The sequence below is a fragment of the Oratosquilla oratoria genome, chromosome 36, assembly GCF_046742065.1.
Source record: "Oratosquilla oratoria isolate Oo_2021 chromosome 36, ASM4674206v1, whole genome shotgun sequence".
In the NCBI taxonomy this organism is placed as follows: domain Eukaryota; kingdom Metazoa; phylum Arthropoda; class Malacostraca; order Stomatopoda; family Squillidae; genus Oratosquilla; species Oratosquilla oratoria.
In genome coordinates, this window is record NC_134812.1 from 22,323,235 (window position 1) to 22,335,734 (window position 12,500).

At 35.8% G+C, this 12,500-nt stretch overlaps 1 protein-coding gene across 1 annotated transcript in view; it reads left to right on the forward strand.

Moving 5' to 3' along the window:
- The window catches only part of LOC143019044 (transcription factor RFX4-like), a 165,327-nt gene that overhangs the window by 7,210 nt on the left and 145,617 nt on the right, over positions 1-12,500 (forward strand). The window lies entirely within an intron of this gene.

Below are 12,500 nucleotides of genomic sequence, written 5' to 3' on the forward strand. Positions count from 1 at the left end.
ATTGCTTGGCGCTAACCTAAATAACATATGTAGAGTATACGTCACCAAATCGACGATGAAAACACTTTGATTCCTTACTTACCTCTTAATTCAGGTCTCGGGCAGTCGTGTCTTCTTCGCCATTCTTCTCAGTTCTAAGTAACGTCGTCCTCTTCATGTTGCCGTAGATTAAGAAGGTCATATGGTCTCACTGTCTCCACCACTTGTCTCCATCTTTTCCTAGATCAGTGGTTCTCAACCTTGGGATCACCAAGGAAATCATGAAAAGAATTTAAGGAGTCCATGACCTGTTAGTGTCCGCTAGTCTATTGCAGTTTAGTGATGCAAGTCAAGCATATTACAAAAATCTATCAAATATCAGATAATTATGATAGTCAACTTTTTAATAAAGCAAAGGGTTTCTCTCATCAAAACATTATCATCATTATCATTATTTTATTCTGCATTCTTGGTAGGGTGGGATTTGGAAGAAAAATGAAAGGGAACCACACGAATGTTGAGAATGAAGGGGAGAATGGAGTGAAAAAGATTGAGAACTATTGCATTAGATCTTCCCCTAAAGCGGGCCCTACACGATCAATATTATTGCGCAATATTCCGTATTGTACTGTATTATTAACCACTGGACAGACGCCTTCTGTCATTTGGGATGTCTAAGGGGTTTCAAGGATCATTATTTCCTGTCCCAACCATCACTAACCATCCCTACACCTTCAATAATACTGCATAATACGGAATATTGCGCAATAATATTGATCATGTAGGGCCCGCTTAAGCCCCTTGCCATATTGAGGTCTCCGTCTCCGGCACTTCTTCGTCACATTCTCATCTCCTTTCCTCTCCAGGTGGCCTAGACATTTCATTTCTACAGCATCCAATCTTTACAGCACAGAAACTACTCCTATCTCAAGAAGCTCTTACATTTTACTTTCTTACCCTGTATCTCCGTGCTTTTCTCAGTGTTATTCTTAATGGCCACATTCCTGACGCTTCAATACGGCTCCTATCTAAAGCAGCCATCTTCTAATGCTGTGCTCCATGAATCAATCTTGGTGTTCATACAGCTTCATGTATGACCTCTTTTACACAGGTTGCTATATAGACATCTCTCATCGAAGGGTACTGCATCAACATTTGTTTTAAATTTAGAAGTTATTTTCGTTATTTCTTGTCTATTTTCTCCTTTATAAAGTACACTACCTGGAATAGTTTGCGTGATTCTCGTTTCTTTATTTCCTGATATAAACCTTTACCTCCTTTCCTCTAGTTGCTGTTAATATTTTAGCCCTCATCGTATTTGTTTTCATTACTGCCTCCCTGACACATTCACTCCATGTCAGGAAAGCCTTTTGCACCTTATTTCTCTCTGTTAATAAAAAGAAGACAACAACAACAACAACAACAACAACAACAACAACAACAACAACAACAACAACAACAACAACAACAACAACAACAACAACAACAACAACAACGAAACAACAACAACGAAACAACAACAACGAAACAACAACAACGAAACAACAACAACGAAACAACAACAAAACAACAACAACAATAACGATGACTAATAATAATAATAATAATAATAATAATAATAACTAATGATAATAACATAAATAAATAAATAAGATACAGTGAAATAAAAAGTAAAAAAAAATGAATAGATAAATAAACAAGTAAAACAAAATAAATAAATAGAAGATAAAATGAGATAGATAGATAAAAATATGAAATAAGGTAAGAGTAAGAAAAATAGATCACTTTAAATTCTTTTGGTCAGTTTAACCAATTTCAGTCTTGTTAACATCGACTGATCGCACTTTTAAAAAACAACAACAACAACTCGTCATCCTTCGATGGTTAATCGCTAAGAGGAGCTGAATTATTTATTACATTATTCTGGTTGACGCCAGACGACCTTATTCAACTTGGAGGAGATTGTCAGAGCGAATAGGACTAAATATCTTATCATGAATAATTCTAGAGGGAGAGACGTCACTGCGTGAATGCTAGATATAGATTTACACAGGACAGTGAACGTACAATGGACTTAATAGTGCTGCAATTGGTGGGTGCCTTCTTGGAGGTGTATATGTTTATGTCTAACACTTACAATACGACTGAATCTCCGGGGTCGGAAAGGACTAATTACAATCTTGAATTGACGGCCAGAAGACATTAACCGGTGTACTATCTACAGGTAGAGACAACTGATCTTATTCTGACCAACGCAAGACAATTTCATTCACCATCGGGTTGATGACGACCTTAACGGATTAGGAAAAAAAAATGTCTCTTCGGGTAAGACTGACGTCACCGTAATGAAGGAAGTCGAGCATGCCACCACTCCGTCATGTGATGGGATTGTTCAATGTGTACATGGATGGAGCGGAACGGGAGATAAACATAAGAGTGATTTCCGGGTTTGGAGCTGGTGAGGGTGGAAGAAAGTGGGAGATGAGCCAGTTGTTGTGTGCAGGTGGCGCTGCACCTATGGCTGGGTTGGAAGTGGTCTGAGACAGCTAGCGGTGGATTTTAGGAGAGTATATGAAAGGAGAGAGCTGGAAGAAAACATGGACATAGCTAAGGTGATGAGATGTACAAGAAGAGAGCGTAGTAGTGAGTTGGAGGTAAACTTTCAAGGAAAGAGGCTAAGGGATGTGGAGAGAAATCAGTATTAGAGTCACATATTATACGGAATTGAGAAGTGAGAGTGGAAATAGGTTCTGGAGTAAGGGAAACAAGTAAACATCCAGGGTATAAGGAAAAGTGTCATGAGAAATATATATATATATATATATATATATATATATATATATATATATATATATATATATAAGCATACAAACACACACATACACGCACGCCCACACACACACACACACACACACACACACACACACACACACACACACACACACACACACACACACACACACACACACGCACACACACACACACACACACACACACACTTTCAACGAACGGACGGCTTGACGAACGCTCTGAAGAAAAGTGCAGATTGTGGATACCAACGCAAAGAGAAGTGCCTTTTTGTATTTGCAGGGGGGGGGGGAAATTGCTCGTGAGGCAGTAGGTAAGTAGGAAAAGAGGAGAAGGGGAGGGATTGCTGGGGAAATGGAAGGAAATGAGGATGTGGAGGACTTGGCCCAGGCAGACGGGCGTAAGGTCAACATGAAACGACCACCGGATGACGAAATGGCAAATAAAAATGTAAAGATTAGAAGTATAGAGAGGAGAAATACAGTAGAAAGTGACGAGAATATGTTCCAGGGATTTAAAGAGGGTGGGGGGGACACAACCCCCCCCCGACTGATAAGACTAGAGGAGAGAGTTGATAAGGTGATCGAGGACTTGGAACGTAAGTTAGGTAAGGTAGACTCCATCTTCCAGAGAATTGAAAGATTGGAACAACTAGAGAAGGCTAACAGAAACTTAACTGAAGAAGTAGAGGACCTAAAAAGACAGTTAGGAAATGTAAAGGAGGAGAATGAGAAATTGAAGAAGAATAGTAATGAAAACAGTGAGAAAATAGCTACAGAAGCTAAAAATTGGAGAATAACTCAAGAAGGGAATAAGGTTTCATTCACTGACATAGTCAAACAGCAATTGAAAGAACATAATGAAGACTCAGTTATTAAAGTGATGAGACAGAAGGAGAATATAGTAAGAGAATTAGCTGACAAAAAGAAATGTATAATTATATTAGGAATGGAAGAGAAACATAACCCAGATAGAACCGCAAGAATCAAGGAGGAAAATGAAAGGGTAAGCAGTTTATTAAAATTAGTCCAGGAAGATGAACCAGAAATTATAAAGGAAATTGAGGAAAAATTCAGACTCGGAAAATATAGTACAGATAAGACCAGACCAATTAAGATTAAATTCAGGTCACAAACAACGGCAGAGAAAATTCTATCCAAGACAGGGAAACTAGCAACAAATGATCAATATAAAAAGGTATGGATAAAAAGAGAAATGAATAAGGAGGAAAGAGAGGCAGAAAAGCAGAAAAGAATTGAAGCTAAGGCAAAAAACGAGGAAAGAACGGAGTCAGAGAAAGAGAGATTCTATTGGAGAGTAGTGAACATGAAAATAAAGAAGTTCGACATACTAAAGAAAAACATAAGGGAAACAGAGAACACAATGGAAGTGGCAGAAAACTAAGAGTGTCTTACACAAATATAGATGGATTGATAACAGGATTGAATGAACTGAATGATTATTTGAAAGAAAAAGAACCGGACATAATGGGAATTGTAGAAAACAAAATTAAAAGGCCCACTACCACCCAACAGTGTAGGACATGATACATACAATTATTGGATTAGAAACAGAGAGAAAAAACAAGGGGGTGGAGTTATGTTCCTGACAAAGAAGGATATAAACGTGAAAGGTGTCATATATGGAAAGAATACAGTAGAGATGATTATGATAGAAGTGGAAGACCGAGATAAGAAGAGCAGAAAATTTGTGATCAATTATGTGCCTCCGAAAACAGCCTCATGGGAGGAGAGTGAACATAAAAGTATGTTAGAGGACACAAAGATAGCATTAACTAAAATAATGGAAGACGGAGGAAGAATAGTTATGATGGGCGACTTTAATTGCAAAGAAATCTGCTGGGAAGAAATGACAGTAAAGAGTGGTGATGACTCATGGGGAAATGCTCTACTTGAGATGATTACTGACCATTCAATGACACAATGGATACAAGAGAACACTAGGTATAGAAATGAAGAAGAACCATCGAGGCTAGACTTAATAATTACATCTGAACCTAGAATAGTGGACAAGATTGAATATAAAACACCAATAGGTAAAAGTGACCACATATTGATTGAACTGGAACTTAATGAAGAAAAATATATGAAAAGAAATGAACAATATAGAAAAGGAAGAATGATGTATGAAAAAACAAACTTTGATAAAATAAGAGAATTCTTCCAACAAGAAAACTGGGAAGAAATATACAAAGAAGAAACATCAGTGGAAGAGAAATGGAATATTTTGACAAAAATTTACAAAGAAGGAGTGGAAAAGTATGTCCCAAGACAAAAACAAGAAAAAGAATATGTAAAATGCTGGTACAACAAAAGTTGTAGGGAGTTAAAAGACAAAAGAGACAAAGCCTGGACCGGATGGAAAAAAGACAGAAGACCTGAAAAATGGAAAATATATACTGGTTATAGAAATGAATATGTACAAAAGTGCAGAGAGGAAAAAAGAAAATATGAAAAAGATGTTATAGAAAAGTGTAAAGATCAACCAAAACTATTCTACAGATTTGTAAACAATAAACTGAAAAACAAACAAGACTTGGAGAAATTAAGACAAGGAGGAGTTGAATACACTGAGGAAATGGAAATGGCAGAAATTATGAACAAACATTTTAAATCAGTGTTTACAAGGGAAAATATACAACCTGAAGAGATTGAGTGGAAGGAAAAAGTCCCCCCTATGGAAGAAATAGAAGTAACGAAGAATGAAATATTGACACACTTGGGTAATTTTGATGTCAGAAAATCGCATGGGCCAGATGAAATAGCAAACTGGATTCTGAAAGAATGTAGGAATGAACTGGCAGACAAAATACATAGCATAATAAGCAGTTCCTTAAAAGAAGGAAAAGTTCCAGAAGATTGGAAAAAAGCAAATATAGTACCTATATATAAAGGAGGAAATAAAGAAGAACCTACCAACTATAGACCAGTCTCTCTAACAAGTACAATAGCAAAAATATGTGAAAGAATTATCAAAAGTAGATGGGTAAAATACTTGGAAAAAAACAACGTACTAAATCCAAGGCAATTTGGATTCAGACAAGGACGATCATGCGTCACCAATTTAATATGTTTCTATTCAAGACTAATAGATATAATACAAGAAAGAGATGGATGGGCTGATTGTGCATTTCTAGACCTAAAAAAAGCTTTTGACAAAGTACCACATAAGAAGTTGCTTAAGAAATTAGAATATGAAGGAGGAATACAAGGTAAATTGCTAAATTGGATGGAAGACTTTTTGCAAGAAAGAAAAATGAGAGTAGTGATAAGAGATCAGCACTCAAAATGGAATGAAGTAATAAGCGGTGTCCCGCAGGGAACAGTTCTGGCCCCAATAATGTTTGCTATATATATTAATGATATGGATGAAGGAATTGAAAGCTATATGAGCTTCTTTGCAGATGATGCAAAATTACTGAAAAGAGTGAAAACTGAAGAGGATTGTGAATCACTACAGAGAGATCTAAATAAAGTACAAGAATGGAGTAGGAAGTGGGAGATGGAGTTCAATACAAAAAAGTGTAGTATAATGGAATTTGGAAAAAGCAAAAACAGAATAACAGGATCATATAATTTGGGAGAAGAAGGAATAAAAAGAGTAGAAAATGAGAGGGACCTGGGAGTCATTGTTATGAATAATATGTCACCTGAAAAAACATATAAATAAGATTTTTGGAGAAACTTATAATTTAATAAGAACAATCAAAGTGGCATTTACATACCTGGATGAAGAAATGGTGAGGAAAATCCTAATCACCCTGATAAGACCAAGATTGGAATATGCAGCAACGATATGGTCACCAAGTACAAAAAAATGTATAAAAAAACTTGAAAGAATACAAAGAGCAATTACTAAACTGGCACCAACACTCTCAAAACTATCATATGAAGAGAGACTACAAAAACTTAAACTACAGACACTAGAGCAAAGAAGAGAGAGAGGAGATTTGATAGCTATTTACAGAATCATGAAAGGCATAGAAATTACTGATAGAGAGAATCTGATAAAATGGGATGACAGAAATACAAGAGGACACGGAAAGAAAATAAAAAAAGACAACTATAGAAGAGATTTGAAAAAGAACAGCTTTCCTCACAGAGCAATAGACAGTTGGAACAAGTTAGATGAGAAAGTGGTGTGTGCAAAAACAATACATGAATTTAAAAATAGTTTAGATAAAATGAGATATGAAGACGGGACCTCACGAGCATAGCTCCCCTTCCCGTAAAATACAACTAGGTAAATACAACTAGGTAAATACACACACTTTCAACGAACGGACGGCTTGACGAACGCTCTGAAGAAAAGTGCAGATTGTGGATACCAACGCAAAGAGAAGTGCCTTTTTGTATTTGCAGGGGGGGGGGGAAATTGCTCGTGAGGCAGTAGGTAAGTAGGAAAAGAGGAGAAGGGGAGGGATTGCTGGGGAAATGGAAGGAAATGAGGATGTGGAGGACTTGGCCCAGGCAGACGGGCGTAAGGTCAACATGAAACGACCACCGGATGACGAAATGGCAAATAAAAATGTAAAGATTAGAAGTATAGAGAGGAGAAATACAGTAGAAAGTGACGAGAATATGTTCCAGGGATTTAAAGAGGGTGGGGGGGACACAACCCCCCCCCGACTGATAAGACTAGAGGAGAGAGTTGATAAGGTGATCGAGGACTTGGAACGTAAGTTAGGTAAGGTAGACTCCATCTTCCAGAGAATTGAAAGATTGGAACAACTAGAGAAGGCTAACAGAAACTTAACTGAAGAAGTAGAGGACCTAAAAAGACAGTTAGGAAATGTAAAGGAGGAGAATGAGAAATTGAAGAAGAATAGTAATGAAAACAGTGAGAAAATAGCTACAGAAGCTAAAAATTGGAGAATAACTCAAGAAGGGAATAAGGTTTCATTCACTGACATAGTCAAACAGCAATTGAAAGAACATAATGAAGACTCAGTTATTAAAGTGATGAGACAGAAGGAGAATATAGTAAGAGAATTAGCTGACAAAAAGAAATGTATAATTATATTAGGAATGGAAGAGAAACATAACCCAGATAGAACCGCAAGAATCAAGGAGGAAAATGAAAGGGTAAGCAGTTTATTAAAATTAGTCCAGGAAGATGAACCAGAAATTATAAAGGAAATTGAGGAAAAATTCAGACTCGGAAAATATAGTACAGATAAGACCAGACCAATTAAGATTAAATTCAGGTCACAAACAACGGCAGAGAAAATTCTATCCAAGACAGGGAAACTAGCAACAAATGATCAATATAAAAAGGTATGGATAAAAAGAGAAATGAATAAGGAGGAAAGAGAGGCAGAAAAGCAGAAAAGAATTGAAGCTAAGGCAAAAAACGAGGAAAGAACGGAGTCAGAGAAAGAGAGATTCTATTGGAGAGTAGTGAACATGAAAATAAAGAAGTTCGACATACTAAAGAAAAACATAAGGGAAACAGAGAACACAATGGAAGTGGCAGAAAACTAAGAGTGTCTTACACAAATATAGATGGATTGATAACAGGATTGAATGAACTGAATGATTATTTGAAAGAAAAAGAACCGGACATAATGGGAATTGTAGAAACAAAATTAAAAGGCCCACTACCACCCAACAGTGTAGGACATGATACATACAATTATTGGATTAGAAACAGAGAGAAAAAACAAGGGGGTGGAGTTATGTTCCTGACAAAGAAGGATATCAACGTGAAAGGTGTCATATATGGAAAGAATACAGTAGAGATGATTATGATAGAAGTGGAAGACCGAGATAAGAAGAGCAGAAAATTTGTGATCAATTATGTGCCTCCGAAAACAGCCTCATGGGAGGAGAGTGAACATAAAAGTATGTTAGAGGACACAAAGATAGCATTAACTAAAATAATGGAAGACGGAGGAAGAATAGTTATGATGAGCGACTTTAATTGCAAAGAAATCTGCTGGGAAGAAATGACAGTAAAGAGTGGTGATGACTCATGGGGAAATGCTCTACTTGAGATGATTACTGACCATTCAATGACACAATGGATACAAGAGAACACTAGGTATAGAAATGAAGAAGAACCATCGAGGCTAGACTTAATAATTACATCTGAACCTAGAATAGTGGACAAGATTGAATATAAAACACCAATAGGTAAAAGTGACCACATATTGATTGAACTGGAACTTAATGAAGAAAAATATATGAAAAGAAATGAACAATATAGAAAAGGAAGAATGATGTATGAAAAAACAAACTTTGATAAAATAAGAGAATTCTTCCAACAAGAAAACTGGGAAGAAATATACAAAGAAGAAACATCAGTGGAAGAGAAATGGAATATTTTGACAAAAATTTACAAAGAAGGAGTGGAAAAGTATGTCCCAAGACAAAAACAAGAAAAAGAATATGTAAAATGCTGGTACAACAAAAGTTGTAGGGAGTTAAAAGACAAAAGAGACAAAGCCTGGACCGGATGGAAAAAAGACAGAAGACCTGAAAAATGGAAAATATATACTGGTTATAGAAATGAATATGTACAAAAGTGCAGAGAGGAAAAAAGAAAATATGAAAAAGATGTTATAGAAAAGTGTAAAGATCAACCAAAACTATTCTACAGATTTGTAAACAATAAACTGAAAAACAAACAAGACTTGGAGAAATTAAGACAAGGAGGAGTTGAATACACTGAGGAAATGGAAATGGCAGAAATTATGAACAAACATTTTAAATCAGTGTTTACAAGGGAAAATATACAACCTGAAGAGATTGAGTGGAAGGAAAAAGTCCCCCCTATGGAAGAAATAGAAGTAACGAAGAATGAAATATTGACACACTTGGGTAATTTTGATGTCAGAAAATCGCATGGGCCAGATGAAATAGCAAACTGGATTCTGAAAGAATGTAGGAATGAACTGGCAGACAAAATACATAGCATAATAAGCAGTTCCTTAAAAGAAGGAAAAGTTCCAGAAGATTGGAAAAAAGCAAATATAGTACCTATATATAAAGGAGGAAATAAAGAAGAACCTACCAACTATAGACCAGTCTCTCTAACAAGTACAATAGCAAAAATATGTGAAAGAATTATCAAAAGTAGATGGGTAAAATACTTGGAAAAAAAACAACGTACTAAATCCAAGGCAATTTGGATTCAGACAAGGACGATCATGCGTCACCAATTTAATATGTTTCTATTCAAGACTAATAGATATAATACAAGAAAGAGATGGATGGGCTGATTGTGCATTTCTAGACCTAAAAAAAGCTTTTGACAAAGTACCACATAAGAAGTTGCTTAAGAAATTAGAATATGAAGGAGGAATACAAGGTAAATTGCTAAATTGGATGGAAGACTTTTTGCAAGAAAGAAAAATGAGAGTAGTGATAAGAGATCAGCACTCAAAATGGAATGAAGTAATAAGCGGTGTCCCGCAGGGAACAGTTCTGGCCCCAATAATGTTTGCTATATATATTAATGATATGGATGAAGGAATTGAAAGCTATATGAGCTTCTTTGCAGATGATGCAAAATTACTGAAAAGAGTGAAAACTGAAGAGGATTGTGAATCACTACAGAGAGATCTAAATAAAGTACAAGAATGGAGTAGGAAGTGGGAGATGGAGTTCAATACAAAAAAGTGTAGTATAATGGAATTTGGAAAAAGCAAAAACAGAATAACAGGATCATATAATTTGGGAGAAGAAGGAATAAAAAGAGTAGAAAATGAGAGGGACCTGGGAGTCATTGTTATGAATAATATGTCACCTGAGAAACATATAAATAAGATTTTTGGAGAAACTTATAATTTAATAAGAACAATCAAAGTGGCATTTACATACCTGGATGAAGAAATGGTGAGGAAAATCCTAATCACCCTGATAAGACCAAGATTGGAATATGCAGCAACGATATGGTCACCAAGTACAAAAAAATGTATAAAAAAAACTTGAAAGAATACAAAGAGCAATTACTAAACTGGCACCAACACTCTCAAAACTATCATATGAAGAGAGACTACAAAAACTTAAACTACAGACACTAGAGCAAAGAAGAGAGAGAGGAGATTTGATAGCTATTTACAGAATCATGAAAGGCATAGAAATTACTGATAGAGAGAATCTGATAAAATGGGATGACAGAAATACAAGACACGGAAAGAAAATAAAAAAAGACAACTATAGAAGAGATTTGAAAAAGAACAGCTTTCCTCACAGAGTAATAGACAGTTGGAACAAGTTAGATGAGAAAGTGGTGTGTGCAAAAACAATACATGAATTTAAAAATAGTTTAGATAAAATGAGATATGAAGACGGGACCTCACGAGCATAGCTCCCCTTCCCGTAAAATACAACTAGGTAAATACAACTAGGTAAATACACATATATATATATATATATATATATACACATATATGTGTGTGTATGTGTGTACGTGTTTGTGTGTGTTTGTGTGTGTATGTGTGTGTGTGTGTGTGTGTGTGTGTGTGTGAGTGTGTGTGTGTGTGAGTGTGTGTGTGTGTGAGTGTGTGTGTGTATGAGTGTATGAGTGTGTGTGTGTGTGTGTGTGTGTGTGCGTGCGTGTGCGTGTGTGTGCATGTGTGCGTGTGCGCGTGCGTGTCTGTGTATGTGTGCGTGTGCGTGTGTGTGTGTGTGTGTGTGTGTGTGTGTGTGTGTGTGTGTGTGTGTGTGTGTGTGGTCCCTGTCCTCATTATGACTGTGTGCAAGCTCCTCTTTGTCTCATCTTTCGTACAAAACCTGTTAGACATGGGCGACCCTGCAAATATTTCCACCTCTATCGACATAGCTCTTGTAGTCATTAGGACATTTAAGTTTATCCACTTCTTCAAGGTGTCAACTCTCGCATAAGATATCAAGTATGGTCAAGAAAGTTCAGCCGTGTCTGAACACGTGTATATATTTAATCACCGGATGGACTGGGGAAAATCCGATCTTATTTATAAATCTGGTTTTGGGTTCAGAAGGAAAATGGTTGAATCTAATTTCAATGAATATTTGTCCACAATAAATATTTCCAAGGGTCAATGGATCTCAGATATAATATCAGGATTATTCATCACCAAACAAATTGTTTACAAGTTTCCTCCCTCTCCCCCTGACCCGACCTCATGTCATCCTCAGGTCACATAGGGGTTGGGGTGGTGACATTTACTCTTTTCCCAGTTCCCTTCCCTTTTTAATAGGTTGTTATTTAAGAAAGCATCCTCCTTCCACTTTGTACTACTGAAGAGGATTGCAGTTAGTAATCGAAATATATAGTTTCGCTTACTCAACTCTTTCTTTCGTCCGACTGTGGTGTTAGTTGTGATATATATATGTATATATATATATATATATATATGTATGTATATATATATATATGTATATATATATATATGTGTGTGTATATGTATATATATATATATATATATTTATATATGTATATATATATATATATATACATGGAAAAGGGAGTATTTCGTCCGACTGTGGTGTTAGTTGTGATATATATATATATATATATATATATATATATATATGTATATGTATATATATGTATATATATATATATGTATATATATATGTATATATATATATGTATATATATATATGTATATATATATATATATATATATACACATGGTAAATGGAGTACGGTAGGACAACACAACTTCACCCAAGCTATTTACAACTTCATTAGAAGAGATTTTC